This window comes from Anomalospiza imberbis, chromosome 1 (genome assembly GCF_031753505.1).
Source record: "Anomalospiza imberbis isolate Cuckoo-Finch-1a 21T00152 chromosome 1, ASM3175350v1, whole genome shotgun sequence".
Classification (NCBI taxonomy): Eukaryota; Metazoa; Chordata; class Aves; order Passeriformes; family Viduidae; genus Anomalospiza; species Anomalospiza imberbis.
The window spans coordinates 104,463,479-104,478,058 of NC_089681.1; the positions used below are offsets into that span (position 1 = coordinate 104,463,479).

Genomic DNA, 14,580 nt, shown 5'->3' on the forward strand with positions numbered 1-14,580 from the left:
AATTTATGGTGCTTAAAGCTACCATTTTCTAGCTTAGCTGTTGGAGAGACGGAGGTGCTAAAACTAACTACAGCCTAGTTTTGCCCATTGTGAGAAGTTAAGACATGAGACACACAAGACTAATGTGGAAAAGTGGGGCTGTAACTTTACTGGAGCTAGAAAGCTGGCCATAGTCAAGATGCTCCCTGGGCTATTCCTCTTATGAGTTTCCTGTCCTTGGATGAAACACCAAATCTAGATTAAAAGCTCCCCCTTGCTTCAGGAAGACAGACAGAGAGATTAGGCTGGGTGTCAGGACCTACGCCCAGCTGCTCATATTTTGCTTGAGGGAGCCACATGGCAAAGGCTCTTCTGCTGCCGGGCAAGATCCAGACCTCTCTGGGTAGAGATCAGCCCTTGCCAGTGAGTTCTGGCTTAAATATCAGCTTAAATATTAACTACCTGCCAGTCATACTCTTAGGAGCTGGCTTTTTAGGAAGATAAAAGCACCCAAAGCACCAAAGAAAAATCTACACTCATTGACAGTGGGCACAGGGTCAGAGGAATGCTGTCTGGGCAAAATACAAAAGGCAGCAATAAAATGTCCTGCTGCTGTAAAGCTTTCCCATCCAGCCTCATGGAAACCAGCCTAAAGCCAGAGAACCCTGTCTGTGAAAGAGGTGGAAAATTTCACAAACTGAGAAAAACTTGAGCCTTTGTGAAGAATCTGGGTTTACCCTCCCAAGTGCTGCAGTAGGTGATAGTCCTGAGCATGGCATGGGACCTTGTCTTGTCCCACTTGGGTGGACCACGGGGTGTCGTGCAGCACCTTCACCACCCCATTTCCCCAGGCAAGCCTAAGAAGAGGAAAAACCCTTTGGGAAAATTGTCTTCTGTGGCATGCAGGAGTGTCTGGCCATGAGGTGCAAAGAAACAATTGTACATCCACTGACAATCTAACACACTAATTTTAGGGGCTTTAACCCACTCTTCTTATATTTGGAAGCATTTTTCTTGACATTCGGATGTTTGGGGCTGGTGAAACAGCCTCAGTGGATGATATTTGGCACTTCCTGGATTTTCCACACAAGGTAAGCCAACAAGCCTGAAGCAGCTGGGTCTGGCCAAGTCCTTTTCCCTCTTGCTCAGACTCATGATGTGCCAAGGAAGCTCCACAAGTGGAGGCCCAAAGGTAAGAAGGCAGTGGGGGGAGATGAAACTTTGGCTGCCCATTTCACATCACTTCAAATAACTCTTAACATCCAGGAGGAGAAAATTCAGTGAAAATCTCTCCCTGCATGTGCAGGACGGAAAACAGAAGACCTTTCTACTGAAGCCCCAACACACGGTGGTCCTTTATTTGGATGCAACTTGTCTCCCACGCCCTCACCGCTGGTGATGAATACCCCCAAATTTGTCCCAGAGGTGTCATACCTGGCCATGTGGAAAAGGACAACTGTCTGCTATGGAAAGTGCAGCAGATTGGGTTGTGGTTACTGATCCTGTCTGCGGCTGAGGGCTCGCTGATGGAGGAGCCTACATCCAGTCTTTAGCGATGCTCCTGCCTTCCAGAGGTGGCTGGCAGAAGTTGCCGATGTCTTTGGCTGCCCTGAGTGTCCCTCATTCAAGGTCCTGCATGGAATTCCTTTCTCTGCCAAGTGGTTAAAAAAAAAAAAAAAAAGGGAAAAAAGAAGAAAAAAAAATAATTAGACTTACACTTAAAAAAACAGTTTGGAAAATATGTTGCTTAAAATCAACCCCCATTTAAAAAAATTATTTCAAGATGTTGTCACTTCCCGAGCCAGGAGACACTGGGAGCACAATGCAGGAAGCCTGTCCAGCCCCTGCACTGCTGTCGGACAGGGACAAGTTATTATAGTGTGGGTGAGATTAAAAAAGGTTCTGAGCACCCAGACAAAATTTTCCTTTGTCTCTGTGCAGTGTGCGTGTAACCCAGTCTGTGACCTGCACTGACCAGGGGATGGAAAAGAGGTTCAAGAGTTTTACCTCTATGAAGTCATTTGTTTCAGACAAATTGCAAACAGCAACACAGATCCATCTGTGGTAAAGACTATTTCTGCCATGTTGTCAGTGGGATGTTGCTAAACAGGGCTGCCACAGACTCTCTTCCCCCCACAGGCCACCCTCAGGAGATCAAACTGTCAGGGAGAGATGCAGTAGGATGCTGATGCCAAGCAATCACAGAATCATAGAATGGTTAAAGGTTGGAGGGGACATTAAAGATCATCTCATTCCAACCCCCCTACCTTGGGCAGGGACATCTTCCGTTAGACCAGGTTGCTCAAAGTCCCATCCAACCTGGCCTTGAATATTTCCAGTGATGGGGTGTCCACAGGTTCTCTGGCAACAGGTTCCAATGTCTCACCACCTTCACAGTAAATAATTTCTTTCTAATATCTGATTTAAATCTATCCTTACCCTAATGCAGGAGGATGATGAATCAGCTATGAGAGACGTAGGAATAATTAAATCATTTAAGTGAGCAAGAACTGTGCCCTGTGTGTCTGTGTTTGTTAGGGTATGATATACATGCTAAAAGCACTGAGCCATAAAGATGCCTGTTATCTGTTATTCTGTTACCACAATATCTGTGTTCCAGCATGACCATGCAATGGCACTCACAATTTATTTTAGAATTGCAAAAGAAGAGGAGGAATGGCTTTTTTCTCTTTAGCCCTTCAGGACCAGATCCAAATCTCTTAAAAATCAATGGGCACCTTTGCAATGCTTTCATTAGGTTTCAGCACATACTATAGCTGCAGTAGAACAAATAGGGGTCATTATTTAGGCCGATAAACCTTCCATCACCTTTAACTAGCAGTAAGTTTCAGTGTGACAGAGACATAACTCATATTTGGGAGTCAATATGGTGCTTGCTAACTCTCAAATAACACTAGGAGATATGTTTTTTGGAACTGAACATTTCAAGGAGATATAAACTGGAATCTGCGGTGCATAAGCTGCTGCTTTCAGGAGGCCCTACGTTTTCATCTCTTTCTTTTTTTGTTCCTCATTTCCTTTGCTTCAGCGTCCCCATTCTTTGATGTATCCTACAGCCTTCACTTCAGTGAGGCAATGCTCAGTGTACAGAACATGAACTCCAAGTTGAGTTTCTTTGTTTTAAGGCAACTCTAATTTGACCTTTCTACATTTTTAAGCTTTGCAACTCTTTTTGGCATCTTTTAAATTAAAATATATAATATTGTAGTGTGAAATAAAGGTTTATAAGGCACAATAAAAAACTGAAAATTTCATTTTCAAGGTATATTATAGTAGACAGAACCACTGACAGAGGTATGCTAATGGCTCGATGCAATAATCTGAAAGGTTTTTCCAGCCTAAATAATTCTCTGAATCTATTAATAAGTTTAGTAAGTGTATAATTTAACATGATTTTGTAATTGCTTATATCTGCAATTTGAACTTACAGATTTTTTTTTCTCATTATTATCCGTATACATTTCTGAAGAATAACAAAAATGAAGTTTAAAGGGTCTAAAACATACTCTAAAGTAACTTTCACATAGAGAATATTATAGCTTTGATGCTGGATCTCTCCGGATTGTCTGCAGAAAGCACTTTATTTCCTTTGATTAATGTTATCAAAGTATTGACTCAAATTTTTGAAAGTGAATGTTAGAAGTCATGCTTTAAGAGAATTTACAGGCAATTGAAATATTAACTTTTTGGGTTTTTTTTCCAGGGGTTGAACATTTAATAAACCAGTCTTTGATCATATCCTTAAAGTGCTTAAATGTGAATTTAAGAAACTGAGTTGTGAAAGCTGAGTTTTTTTCATTTAACAATTTTAGAAAAGATTGTTTCCTATACATTGATAAGGTTCAATTTCATAAAGTGGCTCGAACAAACAGAAGTATTTTTCCCCTCTCACTTAAAGACAATACACTGCAGAGATTAGCAAAACGTTATTTTCTTCCTCAGATTTTGGTAGAAGAGAAAACATTCATTTTCTCATCAAAGTAATAGATGTCCCATTTTATCATCAGCTGTAGGAGTATTTGATCCATATTTAAGTAAATAAAAAGCATGGATACAGACTTACAGGTCTGAATTTCAGATCAGTTAATAACAATAATAATAATACTCCAAGAAATCAGTTATGTGATAAAGGAGGATAAAAAAAATCTAGGAAACTAATTGCTTAATGATATTTCTATCTAAAGGAAAATTAATAGCAACTTTTGTTAAAATTTGCAATATAAGGCAACAATACTGACAACAGCAACAACAATTTAGAAACCTGAATCCAGGACTTTGTTGTTTTTTTTTCTTTTTTGTTTACAGATACTGAGCTTAAAAATTCCTGATAAACTGAAATATTTTGTTTATTTTCATTAGAGAGATATGAAATGAGTCACTAAGTCTTTGACCTAAATGCTGGTTTGCTTGCGTATGTTATCTCCAAAAGACAGAACAAAGTGGTTTTGGGCAATAGGTTATTTTTCAATGTGTGGGTTACTTTACAAATTAAATAAAAAAAACATTTCTACTTGGTTATATATGTTTGTTACCTAGAGCCACTTTGCCCTCTTTCATATGTCAATTTCTCACATCAAGATAGGATTCACTCCTGTCCAAAGTTTCTTCCTAAATTCAAAGTATAAGAAAAGAAAGTCAGAAAATAAGAGGTTAACCGTAACTTCTAACACTCTAAATCCATTCAAGCCATAAATAGCAAGGTTATTTGGTTTTTTAATGTTTACTGTGACTTTAAAATGAGTAGTAAGAAATCTCCAGTGCTGGAAAATTGAAGATTATTAAGGATAATGAATATCAACCAGAACTTAGATGTTAGAAACTGGGGCATAAGTCAGGCCAAAGCTGTGTTGGCTCAGAAGAAGTAAGGGTTAGGAGCAAGACTAATTGAGTTTATGCCAGAGAAATTCTCATTTGAGCAAAACATTTCATGAAATCCACTGTACCTTGTCTGTGTTCCAGCATCTTTCACAAAGGCAAGGCATCACAGTGGGACATTTTCCTGCTCACCTCATGCAGTCTGGTGCTGAGCATTTCAGACTGAGATGCTGGATGTTGAGTTGCCACAATGGCAAAAAAATGCGCACAGTCGTTGCCTGGGAAGGTAAAGCTTGATAAGGAGTTACCTTGATGGCCTTGGGTTAACCTTTGCACTTGATTTTGAAAATGCCCATTTGCAGTCCTCCAGTGAGGGTTTGGGTCTTGTTTTGAGTTCATTTACCTTGAACAGATGATGAACTTGGTGTCATAATGTCCTAGAGTCAGCATAACATTGCACTCCAGATTTTCGAGTAGATTATCCGAGTTTTGCCCTGCTGTGTTCACATTGCCTCTTGGAGTCCTTGCAAAACTCTGTGTGGCGTCAATTTCAGTCCTCTCAGGGAATTTCATCCAAATGGAACTGGCTATCCAGATTATTAGCAGAGGATGCCACTATCTACAATGTATGGACGCCCCAAGCAACAGGGACTTCTTAGAGTTGCACACATGCATTACAGCTTGGGAGTCCAAAGCTTTTCTGTTCATCATGGCAGGATGACCTTTTGTGGTGCACCAGGTGCACTGAGGTTTGACCCATGGGCCCTGTGCACCAAACAGGACACCCAGGCAACATCACAGAGCCCGTGAGCGATGCTGACAAGCACGGAGCTGAGTATGAGTAAAGAAAATCCAATTTGTGCTGAGCACCAACACTGAGCCTTGGCCTTATGAAATGCACTTATTGGCAGAAGGCTGCTGTTTGCTTCCGCTTTCTTTTTCGCTGGAGCCAAGTCTTTAATCGCAGCGAGTGCCACCCCTGAGCAGTCTGGCATGTGCTCTTTGGGGGCTGCTGAGATACCAGCAGCCTCCTGCCAGGAGTTCATTAATTACAAGAGCAGGAGCGCTGCCTGTGTGCTGTGCCAGTGTGTGACTTCCAGGTCTTTGACGGTGTGTGTTTATGCAACTGCAGACAGCGCTGGCGTCTGCTGCGCCTTGCAGGGTGACAAGGAAGTGACAGTAAATTCAAGGGTATGTTCGTTGCTTACGTGAAAATATCCTGCCTTCATCATGCCGGAGAGGAGCCAATGTCAGTGCTCAGAACTGTGAGGTCACTTCCACCATATCATGTCACATGTCTCCTGAGGTACTTGCATGGACAGACCAGCAAAGTTGATGGTTTCACATTTTGTTTCAGAGAGTGTTGACCATCACTCTGCTTCTGAGGTCAGTTGAAATGGAGACAAGACTGAGCTAGGCTGAGCCACGGAGCTCTCTGATACAGCCTTTGGAGCTGCCCAGCTCCAGGAGGGTTGCTTTCCTGTATTTCACAGACAGAAAGTAGTATGCAAGAGTCAGAGACTTGCTTGGTGCCAGCCAAAGTAGCTCCACTGGATGCTGTGGACTGACACAGATCTGGAGCAAAGTCTTTTGTGCCTCCTGATTGCTATGAGTCACCCAGATTCCAACTGAAATGTAAACCCATTCTAAGACAGTTTAAAAATGTAAAATTAGTGCTTGTTTTTTGACTGCTAGCATCAATTCTGGCCAAGGCAGCTATCTGTAATTTTAGAATAAATCAAGTAGATTTATAGACCTCATGAAAACACTCTTTTCCATCTCCCTGGCAATTTAGCCTTCCACTTACTTTTTAACTTCAGCCCATCTTAGATCCTCTGGAAACATCACTAAAGCTAAACGCAAAACAAAAATGAGCTCACACCATCTGGAAAAGCTTCTTTCTTGGAGAGGCCATGTTAAACTTAAGAAGAACCTTACCAGGAGAGCAGAAGTTCAAATGAAAAGCTTTTTGTAATAAATGTATTTTAAGGGTTTATAAAGTGGTAAAGAACACCACACTCTCAGATAACCTTGTCAGGGTTTGCCACAAAGGAACATCAAAATAGCAATGAGTTTCATGAGCAGACATCAACCCTTTTAAATGTTAGAGTGAAACAAAGGGTTTGAGGTATAGGAACAGGAAAAGATGAGTAAGACTGAAAAAGCTTAATATAATGATTATAGAAGTTTGGAAACTTCCAAACATGGTGTTATAACTATTGCATGTAAAATGAAGAGTAAATAACCACACCAATAGTGACCAGTGTTTTTTTGACTTGGCAATTATATATCTTATCCTTCTATTATACATAAATGCATGACATACAATTGAATATAATATGTCATCAAGAGTGAGGGGTTAAGTGTTCTCAATTTCTGTCTGAAAAGGGATCAAGCATTTTAGTACCAAAGAGGAAATATTTATAATATGCCAGTAAGTTCAAAAAATGGAAGCATCAGGATGGAGTAAGTGGAAAAACAAAGTGATGTGAGAGAGGTTGGAGCAGAGGCCAGCCATAGGGCAGAGAGAGGAGGAAAGACTTTTGGCAGAAAAGTATAAGCTTAAACTTCAATGAGTGGCAGCTGAGCCCTGCATCTACTGCAGATAACTTGAAATAAAATACTAGGAGCTATAGAGTGAACTGGCCTGTGCTCTTCTGAGAACTGCATAAATTACAGACACTAATTTTCCTTCTTAGAGTTTTCCAGTCTTTCATACAGAAATTTCACAAGAAGTATTTTAAAAAATGCAATGAACAATGAACAAATAAGGAGCCCAAATCATTGTCATACTGGACTGGAACCAAAGATATTTGATAGACTCTGTCATGATGCTTTTTCATGCCCAGCTGCAGATTACAGAGCCTTTGATGCCCCTGCTACCGAACACTGCAATATCAATCTTGGAACTGTTTACTGGGATGTCTGGTTTCCTGTCATACTTGCCAGAATAATGTTGCTGAAAGTCTGATCTGAAGCTGAATACTTTATTTCTGTTATCTGACACTGTGCAAAGGGTGAGACTAATCTTTCATTGTCTGTCAGCAAAATAAAAAGTGGACTCTCTGAGTATATCTCCCACTGACCTTGATACCATACTTACATAAACTCACAGAAAGTTTAGGCTTTCAGCTTTCTAAAAGATTAGATGATGCAGTTGTCCCGATGTTCTTTGCAGAAGGCTGTATTACAAGGATAGTGCCATTACTACCATTGAACAAGAATTTGTAGGCATTCTCAAGCACCCTTTTTGTAGTGCAGTTGGCCAATTATGCTACTTCAGCAAGTATGGTGATGGAACCTGGTGGTTTTATGCAGTAGAGGTTCCTGCTGACTGAAAGACAGTGTTATTCCAGTTTACAAGGGAAACCTTGGAAACTACAGTTAGCCCTACTTTTCCTGCAAGGAAACTACCTTGTTAGCCCAGCTCAGCATCTGGGAAAATTACAGAGAACATAATACTGCGTGCTACTGATAAGCCTTTAGAGGACAAGGCAATCATCAGGCACAGATAACATGGGTTCACAAAGGGAAAGTCCTGCCTAACTTATTTAATATTTTTCTAGCATAAGGTCACCCACCTATAGGATGAAGGGAAGGCAGCAGCGGGAGATTTTCTGGATTTCATTTTATTAAGGCTTTTGATTCTGTCCCTCACAACATTTTTATAGACAAGCCATCTGACTGTGAAGTGAGCAGGTAAGTGGTGGTTCAGTGGGTGAAGAACTGAGTGAAGAGCAGGACTAAAAATGTTGTAGGTAATCTGGCTGGAGGCCAGTTACCAGCATTCTTCCTCAGGGCTCAGTTCTAGGGACAGTTCTGTTCAATATATTTATCAATGATCTGGAGACAGGAGTTGGAAGTTTGCTGATGATGTTAAACTGGAATGTGCTGTTGACTCTCTTAAGGGACAAGAGGCCTTGCAGAGGGATCTGGATAGATTAGAACACTGAGCAATCATCAGTGGCATGAAGCAGCAAGAACAAATGCTGAGATGAAGAAATACTTTCCACAAGTATGAATTGGGAGTGGCATGGCTGGAGAGCAGCCCCACAGGAAGGGGTCTGGGGCTGCAGGCGGACAGCAGGCTCAATACAAGTCAGCAGTGGCAAACCCATCTCAGGATGCACCAAATACACCACAACCAGCTGGTCAAAAGGGGTGATTGTCCTGATGTATTTAGCACTGGTGCAGGGTCATCTTGCGTATTGTGTGTCCCAAAATTTAACAATGATGTGAAGGTCCTTGAATGTGTCCAGAGGAGGACAACAAAATGGTGAAAGAGCTGGAAGACATGTCCTCTGAGGAGCAGGTGAGGACAGGGGCTTAATCTAGTTTGGAGAGAAGGAGGCTAAGGCAACCTCACTGCTCTCTGCAGCTTCATGAGAAGAGGAAGTACAGACAGTACCCAGTGCCAGCATGTGTGTGAATGGCTAAAAAGCTGCTTCCAGCAGAAAGGATATAACCGGAAACAGGATTTTAATTTATGTTTCTGACTCTCTTTCAGGGCAGATGTTCACAAGCATTATCACAATGTGCAGGTGTAGCCAGGACCAGGTTAATGCAATCCTCAGTTTAGTTTGAAAAACCATCACTTGAAGTCTGGCAAAGTCAGAGCCAGAACTTTGCAAATCCCCTGCATCTTGTGGAGAGCATTTGCTGGTGGGATTGTGTGGGGAGAACAGATTTTTGTCTCACTCACATGTCTCTTATGGCACAGTGTTAATGGCACAATTTGTATCCAACACAGTTGCTATGAACTCCACCTCTCCAGGCAAGTTTGCCCTTAGAGTTTCTTGGAATGTTCTAAATTATGGGCTGTTTATCTTCCTGGTGAGTGGCCTTCACCCAGGCTCTCTCTGGAGAGAGTGAACAAGATGGTCTATAAACATCATTTCGTCACAGGGCATATTTCGTTTGACCACACATACTTCCTGGAGCCTGCCATATAGAATAACCCAAACAATGGAACTGCCTGGAGCCAAAAGAAGTGGAGCCAGGTGAACCCAGTCTCCTTCAAATCAGAGGCAGACACTGGGTCAAGCCACAGATAATACAACAGTCTTGAAAATATGTAACTGATACTGAAAAAACCCTGAAAATACCTAAAAAGTATTAACCTTTACCAGAAACAGGAAAGTAGATAACTGACTGATGCACAAAGAAGGCTCTTTCTAGGAAAATAAAAAACTCAAAAGTCTTAAGAATGTGATTTTCTCTGTTTGCTAATGTGTTTTTTATGTATGAATTTGTATTTTGGCATTTAAAAAATCCAGCCCCCAAACATTCCTACTTTCTTTTTTTCTCTGTTTTAAAATTCTTTTGATTTTTAGCCTTTGAGGACGAAGAACAATAACCAAAGTCATGTATTACTTTGGATGTAAAAGTTGAAACAATTTGGGTTTATCAATACAGGTCAAGCAGTCCCTGTTTCCTGAAAAACGAGAATAAGGATTGGTTACAGTCACACAGAAAAGGAGTAATGCTTGGTATTTTCCAAAATATGACACACCTTGATAACGCGTGAACCACACTTTTTTCCTTCCAAAACATTATCTGCTGTGGTTCTTGAGTAGTGATGCATGAAAAGCGCTCCTGTGCCTGCCTTGTGCTTGTATTGCCCACACGGAGTGCTGAAAAGTGGCAGCTCCTCATGGGGCTGCAAGCCTGCAGCCCTTCCAAGCACAGGCTGTTTTGCACAAGTGAGAACCCTTGGAGAAATGGAGCCAAGGGAAGAGCAGAGCTCATTCCCACTCCAGGTTTACAATGGGCCAGAGAGAGCTAGGACACATGTGGTGCCTTAGAAGCACAAGTGCAGCAGGCAGGAATAGAGTTGGACAGGCCCAGAGGAGCCCTGGAAAGGATCTTTGCTCAATTACACACAGGACAAGAAGCAACCCCTGGGGGCCACCCACAGAGCCTAGAAAATTGCCTTTCCCCAGATGTGGGGCATGAGGGCCACCTTCATGGGGCATGAGCAGCAGGCAGCAATCTGTCCAAAAGGGACCCTAGAAGCCCTGACCTGTGGTCATGCTTGATGCTGCAGAGGAAGGCCAGAAAGCCATGAAAAATTGTGCCAATCTGTCCCACAGGAAAATTCCTTCCCGGTCTCAGCACTGGTAAAGGCTATTCTCTAGGCATGTAGGTATGTGCCTAAGATCTGTATTGTTGTCTCACAGGTTGATCAAGACCCCCCAGATGTCTAAACCCTATTATCTCTCAGCCTGGAGCTGTCTCAGCGCCTTGTCAAAGTGGGCACATTCAAATGGACGCTGAACTAGCACATCCTGAACCAATTAGCTCTGGCTGTACTATTTGCATTCCCATCCTGTGCTGTATCTAGCAATAATCCAGACTGGAAGTAACAACTTCCTATATAATTGGCACTGAGTGCCACATCAAAATAAACAAACACTCACATCTTTTGGCCACTGTGGGTGGAATTTTTTTTGGAAGTGCAAATGAGACTTGGCTTTTTTCTTTTACTTGAGTTTTTAACTATTGTCATTGATGGCCTGATGTGAGGTTTATGTCTCATCCCAAACATTTTGCTATGGGCTGCTTTTACATAGCAGGGCACTTCAGTGTGAGTTTTTCGGTACAAATCAAGCGCTGTTTACAGCACTGGAGTGCTGCGATTCTGCTCACGCTCTCAGGTTCAGGTGGCCCAAAGTTCACTGTAGTGCTCAAAGCACCTGACCAAACACACACCATGTATGTCTCCCTCCTCTACAGCCCTTTGCCAGCCATGTTTCAGGCAGCTGCTATGGAAACAAAGGAGGAAGTTTCAATGATACATTGTGCTTGGCTGCCCTTGCCTGGTGCTTTTGGCTGGCAAGGACATGTTTCCCCGTCCAACATTTATATCCAACATTTTCTTCTGCTGTTCAAAGAGATCCTCTGGAGGGAGAGATTTTGTTAGTGAGTAACACATCTGACATCATGCTAGAGGTGCTCTAATATAGGCAACATTGAGCCCCAGCCTTTGAAGCACAATAATGCTTTGCTTCCTGCGGCTTAGCTTTTGCCATTGACTGTTTCACAAGTCCAGCTCAGGCGGCTCAGTGATAGGAGAGGCAGCAGGTGTATGTGAACTTGTCCTGCCTTGCTTCATTCTGAACTTTGCCCTCTGTTTATTACTCCTAATGTTTCCCAAGGGGACCATCAGTCCTTTTCATCCACATCTGTAAGAGTGAGACTGTTGGAACAAATAAGGGCAATATCATTTTGGCAGTGTGAGCTAGCACAAGGTGGAAATTAAATGGAAGGGAGTTGGGCGCTTTCATTGTCCAAATTCAGCAGCTCTGTTAAGAAAACTTTTCTTGGAATTGAAAGAACAGAGTCATAAGTGCCGACTGCTTATTTCCACCAGCTAGAGATTATTTCACGCCTAATCTATTCACTTCAGTGGGAGGTGCAAATGTTTGGTACTTCCCTGAAGCAAACGTGAAAGGTCAAATCCATCCAAGGCCTCCTTCCTTTTGCAGGGCACCCGAAAGGCATACACTGGTCCCTATAGGGCCCTCAGGCACTGAGTGAACAGCATCTGTGTGAGCAAACCCCATGAGTGCTCTGTCAGATTGGTGAGGTCTTTCAGGGATTTGTATTGCCCAAAGAGAAATGCTGATGTTTAGGAATCTTTGAATATGGATTTGGTCCCCCATAATTAGGACCCATAATTTGGTCCTATCTATAAGCTCATAAAACATGCTGAGAAGGGGCAGGCAAACATGGTTCTCCGTATTCCTTTCTTCCCCCTCTCCCCTCTCCCCCCCCGCCCCTTTCTTTAGGGTGTGGTTGACTGGTCTTTTTGGGCTACCACTCTCTTGGCATACTTTAATTTTCATCATTTCTTTTTTCACCTTGCTCTATTATTGCTGTTTTTCTTCCCTTCTCACCTACATGAAACATGAACTTTACAGATTTCTGAATGAGATTTCCCATCTAGGATGTCCCAGCAGGCTGGAAACAGGAAAAATGTCTTCAGTTTGGGTAAGCTTTCTCCCATGGTAAGGAACACTGCCTGCTGCTCGTAGCCTCCTCTGTGTTCAAGCAAGCGCATTTGACAAAAGATTCAGAACACATCCTGTACTGGCATATAACATCTTATTTCTTTGGACATCTGCAGAGTACTGAGCCAATACACAAACAAAGAAACCCAATTCCTTTGATGGCACTGGGTCTGCAGGAAGAGGCAATGTCTTTAATTAGCTGAATTGGTATGGTTGCAAAAGTAGCCAGCTTTAGGCAAGAGCTCCTCTTCAAGCCTACAACAGAAGCAGCTTCTTTCAAAGCTGAATGCCAGATGAGAGGAATTATTCAGAGTTTAGTCCTTCTGACAAGTTGCGTTATTTACTTACTTTAAAGTAGAAGTTCTAAGGCTAAAAACTTTATATTAAAGCTATATATTGTTTATAGATACAGCATTTGTTCCATGACAAATCTTTTGAGCTTTCTAAATATAATTTATTTAATTCAAAAATCAACATTTTCTGAAAATAACTTTTACATCATTTCTGTAGAAGAATGCTAGAAGAAAACATATTGTTTCCTCTCTATGAAGCAACTTCTCAAGAATAAATTATGGTTATGCATACAGGATTTAGTACAGCATCTTACTTTAATAAAGCAAAAGCAATGTGGGCTGCCCAGCATAGTTCCCCATCTCCTTTGGAGATGTGGTGTTTTTCCTGGGGTTAAGTGTCTACAGACTCTGCAGAGCCCAGAGTTATAACAGCCATCATACTTGGTAGTCACTTGGCCAACCAGTAAGGGTATCCCTGCTGTCACTTGTCATTACTTTCAGCATTTCCACCTCCTGTGCTCTTGCCAGTGCGAACTGTTGCCAGCATCAAAAATGTCCTTCTTTATACAAGTCACTGATTATGAGGTATTGCAGCAATAAACAAGCGTTGCTACATGGCACCAAGTCTGTAGTAAAAAAAAAAAAAAAAAAAAAAACCAAACTCAACATTAGTATGAAAAATGGTCCCATCAAATTAACAGAAGCAGCTCACATACAAAAAAAAAAAAAGGAAAAGAAGAAGAAACCACATAAAAAATTAATTTCAAAATGGCACAACAATGGGAAGATAGGAAGGGCTTTTCCCACGACTTTAAAAGCCCTATAGGAAAGTGGAGAAGACCTGCCTGGCCTGTGTGTGGGTACAGCGAGGTCCCTGACAGATCTGAAGAATGAAGATGGGACAGTGGGAACAGGCTGAAGGGCACTGTCTGGCCACACAGGGGCTGTCATAGACTGCTGGACTGGGGCAGGAGGCAAACCCTGCCAGACAGGCTGGGATGGCAGTGGCAAAGCTGATGGGAGCGGGTGTGCATTCTCCATGGAAAACAAAACTGAGTAACTGGCCTAGCCTGAAGGATAATTTTAGTACAGAGAGTGAAACTCAACCCTCTCCTTCAGCGTGACATGGGCTGTGACGTAGAGCTGGCAACTCAGCTGCTGCTGTTTCAGGAATGTCAAAGCTGTTTATCAGCCCTGGAAAAGTATGGGGAAAACCTTGGCAGGGAGCAGGGTGAGCCCAGCAGGTTTTCCTTTCATTTCCTCTCCTTCCCTTTTGCTCATGAGCCCCTTTGCCCAGCGTCATGGAAGCCTGAGCTGAGCCCAATTAATGGTGACAGCCAGGTGCTGAGGGCATGAGCAACACCCCGTGCATGGAGCGAGCACGCAGGGCACAAAGGGCCAGACGTGTATCACACACAAATTTATTCCATGTTGTAAGGCAAGGGCTGGGAACCCTCCAT

The 14,580-nt window shown here is 42.3% G+C and overlaps 1 long non-coding RNA gene across 1 annotated transcript; it reads right to left on the minus strand.

Annotated features, from left to right (window-relative positions):
- Window positions 1-992: 992 nt before the first annotated feature.
- Window positions 993-6,387, minus strand: LOC137481731 (uncharacterized). The gene is made up of 3 exons (XR_011003626.1): window positions 4,944-6,387; window positions 4,533-4,608; window positions 993-1,630 (listed from the first exon to the last, which is right to left on the minus strand). It is a non-coding gene; the product is annotated as an uncharacterized lncRNA (long non-coding RNA).
- Window positions 6,388-14,580: the final 8,193 nt, after the last annotated feature.